The sequence below is a fragment of the Streptopelia decaocto genome (assembly GCF_964273445.1).
Source record: "Streptopelia decaocto genome assembly, chromosome: Z".
Taxonomy (NCBI): domain Eukaryota; kingdom Metazoa; phylum Chordata; class Aves; order Columbiformes; family Columbidae; genus Streptopelia; species Streptopelia decaocto.
In genome coordinates, this window is record NC_138657.1 from 51410833 (window position 1) to 51423231 (window position 12399).

Sequence of the window (12399 nt, forward strand, 5' to 3'; positions counted from 1 at the left end):
TGAAAGGCAACTGAATAAGAACAAGCTTAAACTGTGTTTTTCTGGAAAAAAATATGTAGCAGAAGATGAGATAGAGACGAATGTCTTTACTGTGTAGTGCATCTGTCAAGATTGCCAACTTAGACACACAGACATGTGGCAGACAGCAATGAAGGCAAGTCTACACTGCATTGGGAAGCCTCACTAACAGAGACCAACCCATTAACAGAATGTGATGGTGTGGGGAACAACCTGAGCTGTGCAACCCCGCTTTTTAGGAGAAGCAGACACTGAACTCCTCTCAAGACATTTTTCTTCTTTCTCGAGTCTCAGCTTAGTGATTTTGTTTGAAATATGACTTCGATGTCCCATGTTGGTGAACTATTACAACTGGTCTTCGTATATGCTCTCATATTTATTTAAGAAGGATTTCTTAGAGCTGTTAAGGATAATTATTGTCTTCATGTGCACTGTTGAAAACTAGATAAATAATCAGCAGTTAACAAAAAGTATGTCTGGAAAACAGTATTTACAAAAAAGCACTTTTCTGTCAACAACTATACTACAATATTTTAGAATTATCCTGCTCCATGTTCTTTTGCAGGCCCCACATTATAAAAACCCCCACCCTAGCTAAAGCAACGTCTGAAATATTCTAGCAGACAATGATGTGGAGTGTCTGTTGAGAGTTTACCTCAAATAAGAGTTTATCAGGAGTTTTAAAGAGTGAGGAAAAGCAGAAAATAAAAGAAGCCACTCATGTCTAGCCAGCTCTGAGACTAAGCAAATATTTATTTATTTAACTGTTTGATTCCTTCCTCTTCCTTAATTTTTTTTCCTATGAGAGTCTGACTGAGAACACAGCTGCCTTCCCAGAGAAGGAGGCACTTGAAAGTGAACAGCTAAACAACAGGTAGAAGGTATTTTATGAAATTTCTTTAAACTTAACCAGTGGGAAAAGAAAAGTGAAGTCTAAGGGAGGAAAATGCTTCTAATTTTCCCTTGTAAGTGACATGCCTACCTACGAAACATCAGAAAATGTATGTGCAGATTGCTAAACATTTACATATCATGTATGTCATAAGGCAAAATGATACCTCCAAGGCACAGCACTGTCTTTCCTGCATATTGGAGAATTTGGTGAAGAATGTAAAAGCCACACTAGTGCCCCTTCTCTGTTCCCCTTGGGTGTGAAATGTTTTTGCTTTGTGTATGGCAAGCTGTGGCCTTACAGGCTTCTTGATAGCAGTTGTAATCTGTTATTGAAGTTTCTTTTTATTGGATGTTCTTTGCAAAAAAAAAAAAATCGGAACAAACAACTCCACAAAATCTGTTTTACAAAATGAATTACATTCTGCTTTTTCATACTTCTTCATTTTTAATTGAAAATAGAAACTGGATGAAAATAGAACACTCAAGTAAGACAGTTCGCATAAAGCAGAATCCAGGTTTTAACTAATGTGTGGTGAAAAGCAAACTTCATCTCTGCTGTGTAGTTCAGGTGTTTTATTGGTCCCCCCTTAGAAGGAAGGGAATACGTTTATTTTCCTTTGACTCTCCTGACCAAAGTATTTGGTCCTTTTCATTTCCATCCAACGTATTATCATTTTCAAGGTCTCAAATCCGGTTTCTCATTACATTTGATCGTATCATGTCACTTCTGCAACTGTTCTCTTGAAGACACGGGTGATTTGACAGAGGAGAGGGAGTTGGAAGGAGACTGTGGCCCCTACCTTCTCTGAACAATCCTGGTGCTTTGCATCCTCAACATCCTGGAATCACAACTTTGTTTAGCAGCAAACCTTTCCCTCTCACAAGAGAACCTGAACAGTCCCACATGAGGGATGATGAAGTCAACCAACTCTTCGTTTTCCAGATTAGTTGCCAAACACCCCATGGTGTTCAGGCAAATATATCCATACTTCTCCTTATCTTCATGCTCTTTACCTACCTGCTACTTACACAATGGAATATACAATTTTAAATTACTCTATAATATCTACACAAACATCTACCTAGGAAAAAGACCATATTTTAGATACCACATAACCCTAATAAAAAAATATTTGTAACATTATATGCATAATTTCAAATATATTATGTCAATTATTATTAATTTAATCAGAACTTTTAAGCAAAACATTTGCCATAAGTGTAAATGTCTGCAACTCAGTTACTCGTGTGAATAACATAGAAGTTAAAAGTTTTGAATACATATCCGTACACACTCTCATATCCTCCTAGTTTAATTTCAGCAACCTTACCTTCCCAACATCAAACAAGGGTTAAATGCCATGTTATTTAAACAAGATGGAGGCATTTGATAATGACTAAATATGGAAAGTGGAGGAGGAGGAATGCTGAAAGGGAATGCAGTGGCTGTCATTGGGGCATGGGAGAGAACAGCAATAGTGCATAAATCTACTCCAGTAAAAATATTGCTATCATAATACGGTTCATGTCTCTGAACTTTTTTGGTTTTCACTTTAGAAAACAAGTACATCCAGGGATGTTATTTCAGCCTTTTCATTACACATTTGAGAAAGCAGCCAAGACTAGTAAGACTTAATTACACCCATTAAGGTACTTTAGATGTCAGGCTTGACCAACTAACCCACAAGTGGGTTGAAAGGAAAAGCTTCAGCTTTTTAAAAAAAACAATGTTCAAGGTCATAGAATGGTCAGGATTGAAAGGTACATGAAATGATGCTGGAAAACCCCCTTTTTTCTCATGCTTGTCTAGTTCCTTGCATTTGGTGGCCTTGTTGCCATAGTTAAGCAATTACTTATTTCTGGAGGAAAATATGCCAACTTATATTTAACATGTAATTTTTTAAAGCAAAGAAGTAACCACCTTCCCTTCAAGAAATCCTTAAGACAAGAATCCCAGCCAGTTCCTTCTTGTCTATGAGGAGAAAATCCAGGAGACCACCACCCTTGGTTGGCACATCTAGGATTCAAGTTAATAAGTTTCTTCCATTACCCTCCACATACTTTCTGGACTGCCTGAAAGTCAGCAAATTTTTAGCAACATAATAGGTTAATTCTGCTGAATAACAAACATAAATAATAGCTTAAAAAGAAAAAAGTGAAATTTCTAGTGGTCACTCTGAGCTTTAATAGCATAAATCTCCACACATAGAACTCACACTGACCTTAATAATTGTTGAAGTACCTTTACCAATGAGTGGCTGAATTAGGCCCAAGGACATCATTTCACTTAATTTGATTACATCAAATAATCTGGGAAAAAATAAACACATTTTTGTCTTCCTGAAGGAGCTGTCACTTGGGTTTGTGCTTAGTACAACAAAAAAAATCAAGCTGTCAATTCAGTAATTAACTTTTTGTGGGTGTTGGTTGATAACTTGGTAATGATGTGAGCAAACATGGCAAAGGAGAAGAAGGACACAAATTTATTAAGTTACTGCTGTTAATCTCGCTGGTGAATCTGAGGTTACAGCATGATACGCAAGCTAGCTTTCTACATGAGTAGAAAACTGAACAGGAGTCACGAAAAGTGGCAAATAGTATTTTTGTGGAAAACTCACATTCTTATATCAGAAATCTTTGTTGGCTGCAATACGCAAGGTATTAGGAGCTCAAAAATTCTGCTATTGCACCCATTTCATGCTCTCAGAAGTCTCAAAGGCATGAAGGTTACATAAACTGTGAAATAGAAGGAGTAAGCCTCATTATCTCTCTACCAGGTAGGGAGACATTAGGTAGGCCCTCTCCTTCTTGGCAATTGCCATGATATAATGTATCTTACATGGCAGAAACTGGTGTGTCTGCAATCCCTAGTTAGTGTTCTAAGATTGATAAAACATTATACAACTTGAATAAAAAATGTGAATGCGTGAGAGCAATCACAAGGTAACAGGGGGAAGGGTGGTTGCACTAAGACAGGCCATATGTTCCTCTCCTCTTCCTGCATTTGCCTCTCTCATATGGAGAATTCCCTGCCTGACAGATGGAGAGAAGTGTGTTTGTTGCAAGGTGCAAGAGGCTTTCTTTATGGAAGCTCAAGAGCTAGAGAACAAAGCAGAGCAATTGCAAGTTCTCTGTATAAAAATCTATTACCCTTATCAGATATACTACAGATATATACTACAGATGAATTTCGAGCACTACTAACAAAGTCACTCAATACTTAATCATTGGCAATTTCTTGTTTTTAGTTTTAGTAAGAAATTGGCATTAGGAAGAGAACACTCAGTAGCTCAAGAGGCTGGAAGAAACTATATTCATGTCTGTTTTTCTAAGAACACTGTTTTGACCATTCAAAATATCTCTTTTTATTTATTTATTTATTTATTTATTTATTTAGTTAGTTAGTTAGTTATTTTCTTAATTTATTTATTTACAGATATCTACAGACCTATTATTTAACATTATTTGCGTGAATGTGTGGAGTTGATAGATTTAGATACTATGGATGGATGGCAAGTTTTTCTTTACCGTAAATCCTGTCCCACACCAGGCAGCATGAAAGAAGCATTTTGATAGATAACACAACCTGAAGCCTTTTGATAGATAACAAACTCATTAATCACCGTCTTCTAAGTGCCATAAGAAGAATTTAAAATGTGACACGTTCAGCACTTGTAGAAGTTTCTTGCATCCAAATCACAGCAGTTATTACTTTGTGCTTTTTGACTAGCCTGAGCAGCCATTTCAGTATGAAAAAATGACCAGTGGGGGTTAAATTTAGTGTAAGATCAAACAAGGACAAGCTTCACAGTGCTATCTTTAATGCTCTCTTCCTCTTCCCAGAGAACATTGGCAGACTTCCAGTTTATTAAAACAACAATCAAAGGCAGATCTTCTCTTTGTATACTCAATGAGTCCAGGATGGATCATTTACTCAAACAGAGCTGTTTGCTGAGGTATAAAAGCAAAAATGCATTTCAAGGGAAATAGTTAGTTCATGAATATTATGCAAAAAATGCTCTACAGTTGTGTCTCATACAAAAGCGTTCCAATCATGATTAAACAAAAACAGAATACCATGTTGTTTTTCCGAAAGTTCTAAGCACAAGATCAGGAATTAAAGTACCTTTAAAAGATTAATTGATAATTATTTGCATGAAGGAGCGTTGCCATTTGTAAGCTTATTAATTTAATTGAATGTGAAAGAAAATTCTTTGCCTGATTGGCATACATTCTAATTTAAAGAAAAAGTTATTAATACACATCTAGATCTATTTACTTGGAAAAATATAAGTATAGGGAGACCATGTGTACAATGACAGAAACATGATAGGCGTACATTTTTATTAAAAACAGGGATTGGATTTTTGGGTTTCTAGCTTGTGAAATGACTTCTTTAAGATGACAGGTTGCAAATTAATCTGAGAAGTCCTTTGGTTCACGTTGTGCTTCAGTAAAGGTGGGGGAAGGGGAAGAAAGAATGAGAGACGCAGAGACATGGCACAGCAAAAAAAACAAAGAAAAATGGAGTTCGGAGTAAACCAAGTGGAAAACTAAATACACAGAAGGTGAAACCCTGACCCTATTGAAGTCACTGGGCACTGTGCCACCAGCTTCAAGGAAGCCAATATTCCATCCAGGGTCTGCTAAAACAAAAACTAAACTAAACAAAGAAACAAACAAACAAACAAAGCAGGAGCACAGAACAGCATTTAAAGATACATATGCTGTCTATCATATGTAGGTCACCTGTCGGTGAATAATCTCATTTAGGAGGGAGAGTATTTTCCAATTTTCTGTGTATAACACAAGCTTCTTCAATTAGAAAATGAAATACACTTGTACTTTTTATTTTCACTGGAATACTGTAAATACGCAATAAACAGAGAAGTACTGAAAAATACTGAAGCATTATTTCAAGGGAAGTAGTACAGGGTGTTTGGAAATCTAGTTTAGCCAGCTCTAAATAGGTAGTAACTCAAAAGCTCAGCATCTAGGAGATTCACACATTCCTAGTAAAAACCCTTGCTGTTCTAGTAACACCTATGATTATATCTCAAACAATAACTGTAGAGGTTAAACAGGACTGCTGTGCATCTAACTGCAAGCTAAAGATGTAAGGCACACAGGTTTTACACTTTACACTTGAAGGCTCCTCTCAGCTAGTGGAGCCTCAGGAAGAAGTGTCTGTAAAATCTGCTTTGTTTGCAGGCTGCGTCTGGTAAATCCAAATCTTTGATAATGACACAATCGTATTGAATGGTGACTGTGAGTAAATGCTTGTTGAACTTTTAAGATACGATTCAGAACAGCACTATGAGAACAGAGCACAATAACATTAAACACCAGATGGTATTTCAAAGCCCATCAGATACACAGATTCCTTTTTCCTCTGTACAAAAGATTGGCAAGGCCTCATGTCTGAAAAAAAGCCCATTAAGATAAATGGAGTTGATTTGGTTTTGTCTTGCTAGGGCTATTATAAGAAAGTCATCTGAATGGGTCAAATTACAAACCGCTCTGGATCAAAGGAGAACGACTGCAGTAGTGGGTCAAATTGATCCAAGCTATGTCAACTGGATCAGCATGAAACCCTAAACTGCAGTGCAAAAACTCCTTAGCATGGGGCTTGACAATAATTAACGGAAGTAGTGCCTCTTTTGCACTGCAAGTTAGGAAGGCAGTAGCTGGACAGATTAATCAGAAATTTCTTTTTCAGTTACCTGAGAGGGAGGGATTTACGAAAGCAGCATCAGAACCCCAGGTTTAAAAGGGACAAACACTGCTGCAGCCCAAAGCACACACTGTCAGGGGAGGTGAGGTGGCAGGTAATACAGCACTAGCAACCTCATATTTCCATACCCTTAGGCAGCTGAGACCCTGACTGTGGATTCTGTGCCATGCTAGAGAAGACTTTTAGATTTTGAGTCACATTCAGCCTGGGATGAGTTTCCTTGAGGTGCGAGGAATTATGCCTGTGATTTGTTTGGTCTATTGGCAGCGCTGTATTCGTTGACTTGTCTTGGTGATCCACTGGTGCAGTGCAGTTTGTATGAGCAATTGATGTCAGACAATGTCGATATTTCAGGGCAGCAGGCGGGTGCATGTGTGTGTATGTTGGGGGGAGGGCGGGGCATGTGTGTGTGAACATCATCGTACTGTAGGTAGCAAAGCTAATAATGTATTATATAGCATAAAGACAAGATTTCAGATCAAGAGCTGTGGCAAAAAATTAGAAATGTTTGTAAGGAAAAGTGAAGGAGTAGAGAGGCTGAAGAAGGGAAATTCTCTTGAATCAGCTGATTATTTGTCCAAAACAGAGATGGTAACATGCCCACCCCCTGTGATGCAAAGCAACAAACAGCAAGATCCTCCACCACTTAACAAAGACTGCCACTTGTGAGGCAGAAATGGTACAAAAACCTGGCCCAAAGGAGCAGCCCTCTGAGCTTTATCACAGATGTCCAGGTGTCCCCTGCTGCCTTTCTTATATGTCAGCAACAAGCGGTGCTAGTATGTGAAGCAAATGACGAACAAACATACATTTTCTTGACAGCCCAGTTGGGTATCTTGCTTGTAACTGCATTACTGGTTGTTGAATCTAGAGAGACCATTCACTGAGGAAATAGTTACTAGGGACTATGTGGATTTCCTATGAATTGCTCTTTGCCTTTTTTGTCCATTCAACACAAGTCCTATAAAACTGTAGCATGTGTCCTTCTGACAACAGCTGAGTTATTGAATGAATTGCCTTCACCTCTAATCATTACATTCCTTAATTCTGCCACATTAGAGGACTTTTCAGAATGCTGGAGGATGCCTGCTTTTTATGTTTAATGCTAGTAGAGGCTTCAGGCACCAGGAGTTTGCTGGAAGTGCCAGTGGTCCAGTTTGATGTGAATAATCAGCTTTTAGTAAGTGATCCGTATTTCCTCTCAGCTGCAAACATTCTGGTTTTCTCAGGGGCTGGGTGCCGTCAAGTGCTATGGCCATTCAAACAGACGAGGGTGTCAAAACCCCTGATGATTCCTAACACTCGAACACATCACACAGGAGCAATTAAACTGACAAGGGGAAAAAAGCTCTCCTTAGTCCAGATTTACACTGTGTTCCCATTCATAGACAAATCAGCAAACATTTCAAATGCCTTGACTGAGTAATGAATGGGTTCTGGGTTAGTTACTGTGCTGACAGCAGGTTTTAAATTCTATTGAGTCGGGCAAGGGGGAAGGTGAATAGGGTAGAATTACAGGAAAGGATTAATGAGGGGTTTCTTGCTGAACATACTGTTGCAGTGTTCTCTCAGTCACTATACCAGGCAGTCACTGATTTTTGCCTTAAGGACTGTACTTTTATAACCTAAAATATGCCTCCTTAAACAAATCCACATGAGGCTATGTGTCAACACTTCATTGGTTTCAATAGAATTAGTTTGCTAAATGCTCTTTTCTGAGACAATTTTTGTACTTGAAAATGCATTACAAGGAACATTTACTACAACTACAGTACAATGATGTATAGTACAACAAACACAGTTTTAATCAGTGCAAGCTGTAACAACAAATATATTACACATATGGTCTCTCTTTCATTCCTTTTTGTTCCTCCACAGTCATAGTAAAAATCTGTACATTCGTCTTTTTACAACCATGCATTTCTAACTATTATCTAAATATTATCTTGAAGAAAACAAAAGAGAACACTGCAGAAAATTCAGTAACGGTTTTGGATGATGACAGACGCCTATTTATTAATGTTGTGTTCCTGTTGCTCATCATATGTACTAAAGCATGCCAAGTCATAAAATCATTTTCCTAGCAAAGCAACTACACACACAACCTCCAATATACATTGTGTGTGAAATCAAATGTCAGTGCTATTTGCTAGGCTTAGCTGGGTCACATTCACTGAAGAGAATTAAGGAGTGCCAAAGGCTTTCAAGATGCCACATCACTGGCTCTGGAGCATCCCACACTTCAGTCAGCTGCTAAAATTATGTTAGTATGGAGACAGTGATCTGAAGAACCAAGGGAAAAATCCGTTTTTCTTTGGCTGTACGTTTCTGTTGGCAATGCTTCCATTGTTTCAAAATGTAATTTTTGGACTTTTTTTTTTTTTTTTTTTTTAAATCCCCCAAATCCCAACACTCACTAGATTAGAATACCTCCAAGAAAATATTAAAATTTTAGCTCTTGGTTTCTTTCATGGCTTTTGCTTGGGTACTATACTCTTATTCTTGAAACCACTTTTTCTGACATATTTAGTAATGCTGGCCAGGAGTTTGAACCGTGGGCTTCATTATGAGATATCCTGAGATATCCTCAGTTGAGGCAATATAAGTCATGACCAAAAAGATCTTGTTTCCTTTATTCTCAGCCATGGCCTCCAAATAAATCGTCCCTCATACCCTGAAAAAACAACCCTTTCACACACCAGAAAGAGTTTCATTCCATCACTACAGGTTACAGGTACCATGGTGTTGCCCTAAGCAAAATACACAGAATGCTGATACTTAGTTTGATTTTGGGAAGTGTGCCTTTGGTCTGAGCATACAAAATAGAATGCAAAAAAAACCTCTCTAAAGTGAACTATGTCAAAACAGTTCATTACTATGATCAAAATTCACAGGACTAAACCAAACACTAGAAAAGATGTATCATTTTACTTTTTTATTACTTTCACAAGCCATGGAGAAACTTAAACACATGTTTTTCATTCTTTGCTCTAGATTGTCTTGGTAGCAGCATTTATAAAGATCTTGAAATGTGATACTTCCCCGTTGGCTGATTTTTTTTTTCATGTCTTCTACAGAGAAAGAGCAGAAAGAGGAAGAAGAAAAACAAACAAGCACAAAACCACACACCTAAATTTGAAGCACACCTGTGCTCCACCACTCCAGAAAGTGCCCAGCTCCATAGACATGCAGAACTATTGACCAATTAGGCACCATTAAAGTGTTAGAAGTACATGTTATTTGTGCTGGCTTTGTTCTGATGCTGAAGAACAAAATTATTATTCCCACTTTGGTTTCTAATGAAAGCACAGGTTGGCCTTTCTTGCTTTGAAATTCTTGTCAACCTTGCTGCAACACCAGTACCATAAACTCCTCACACATGCACAAGGAAGACTGGAGCACACTACTTCTCTACATCGCCTCCTAAGGGGGGGCAATCTGTGCTAATACAGAATATTTCTGTTGTAGCTATCAAGAACTAGGTTTTACCCACTCTGTGGGATGAAAAGTTGCTGTTCTGAATACAGCGGCTCCAAAATAGAAAACTGAGCATTTCATAAAGCAAACAGGTGAAGAAATATTAGAGAGCATAAAAGCAGATGCACGGTGTCAGACCTAAGGTCTGCTTGGGTCCAGCCCACTGCTCTGTCTGACAGCCTCCTAAACCAGCAAGGCTGGAAAAATGACAGCAACAGGCATCCTCCCTATGGCATTCTCACTTGTTATCAGCAGCTGGGGGCACAGGGGCTTCTCCAGAGCTGATTTGTGCAGCCTAGTATTTACTAGCCCTAGAAGGATTTTTCCTTCATGAATTCATATGATCACTTTTGAAGCCATTTAAGTGGAAGCAGGAAGATGGTAGCTCTGTAAACAGTGAAGTCAGGCCTGAGAGGAACAAGTAAAGCCTGAGTATAAACAGGCTACAATAAGCCAGAAGTTTCTAAAAAAAGGAGAGATTTCGGTCTGCTGTTAAGGATGGCAGAAAAATACCACTTTCGGATAGTGAGTTATAACTTTAATAGAAGGGCGTGTATAACAAAATCAAATTACTTGAAATGCTTATTTTTATTCCTGCAGGGACAGGTCTAAGGAATTTCTATTAAAAAACCCGCACTCTTATTAATTTCAAATTGGGGTCATTCAGGCCCTGAAGTCCCTCCTCTTTCAGTTTTCCTACATATATAATAAGGGAATGTATATTTGCCACTCTTATTGGAAAACCTCGTTGAGAAATACAGGCTGATGAATGTGAACCTGAGTGTCTTCCAGGACCTTAACAGAGTTTGCACCAGTTTATCTGAGAAAAAAAATTGACTTAGTACAAATAATACCTCCAAAAACTCCTAATACAGAATTACAGAATGTTAGGGACTGGAAAGTACCTCAAAAGATCATCTAGTCCAGTCCTCCTGCCAGAGCAGGAACGCCTAGATGAGGTTACACAGGAATGTGTCCAGGTAGGCTTTGAATGTCTCCAGAGTAAGAGACTCCACAACCTCCCCAGGCAGCCTGTTCCAGTGTTCTGTCACCCTCACTGAGAAGACGTTTCTTCTCAAATTTAAGTGGAACCTTTTGTGTTCCAGTTTGAACCCATTACCTATCATTACCTATCACTGGCTGTCACTGAGAAGAGCCTGGCTCCATCCTCGTGACACTCATCCTTTATATATCTGTAAACATTAATGAGGTCACTCCTCAGTCTCCTCTTCTCCAAGCGAAAGAGACCCAGCTCCCTCAGCCTTTCCTCATAAGGGAGATGCTCCACTCCCTTCATCATCTTCGTGCCTTTGCACTGGACTCTCTCCAGCAGTTTCCTGTCCTTCTTGAACTGAGGGGCCCAGAACCAGACACAATATTCCAGATGCGGTCTCACCAGGGCAGAGTAGAGTGGATGGAGAACCTCTCTCGACCTACTAACCACTCCGCTTCTAATACACCCAAGGATGCCATTGGCCTTCCTGGCCACAAAGGCACAGTGCTGGCTCATGGTCATCCTGCTGTCCACCAGGATCCCCAAGTCCCTTTCCCATACTCTGGTCTCTAACAGGTTGTTCCTCAACTTATACTGGTACCTGGGGTTGTTCTTGCCCAAATGCAAGACTCTACACTTGCCCTTGTTACGTTTCATTGAATTTTTCCCCACCCAACTCTCCAGCCTGTCCAGGTCCCGCTGGATGGCAGCACAGCCTTCTGACGTGTCAGCCACTCCTCCCAGCTTGGTGTCATCAGCAAACTTGCTGACAGTGCACTCTATTCCCTCGTCCAAATCATTGATGAATATACTGAATAATGTAGGCCCCAGTGCTGACGCTTGAGGCACTTCACTAGATACAGGTCTCTAAATGGATTCTGCCCCATTGACCACAACTCTCTGGCTTCTTCCCTTCAGCCAGTTCACAGTCCACCTCACTACCCAATCATCCAGACTGCAGTTCCTCAGTTTAGCTATAAAGATGCTGTGGGAGACTGTGTCAGATGCCTTACTCAAGTCAAGGTAGATCACGTCCACCTCTCTGCCATCATCCATCCATCTTCTTATGTCCTCATAAAAGTCAATGAGTTTGGTCAAGCATGACTTCCCCTTGGTGAAGCCATGTTGACTGCCCCTGATGACCCTCTTCTCCTTAATATGCCTTGAGATGGCACCAAGGATAAGTTGTCCCATCACCTGTCCAGGGATGGAGGTGAGGCTGACCGGTCTATAGTTACCCAGGTCCTCCTTGTTGCTCTTTTTGAAGACTGGAGTGACATTT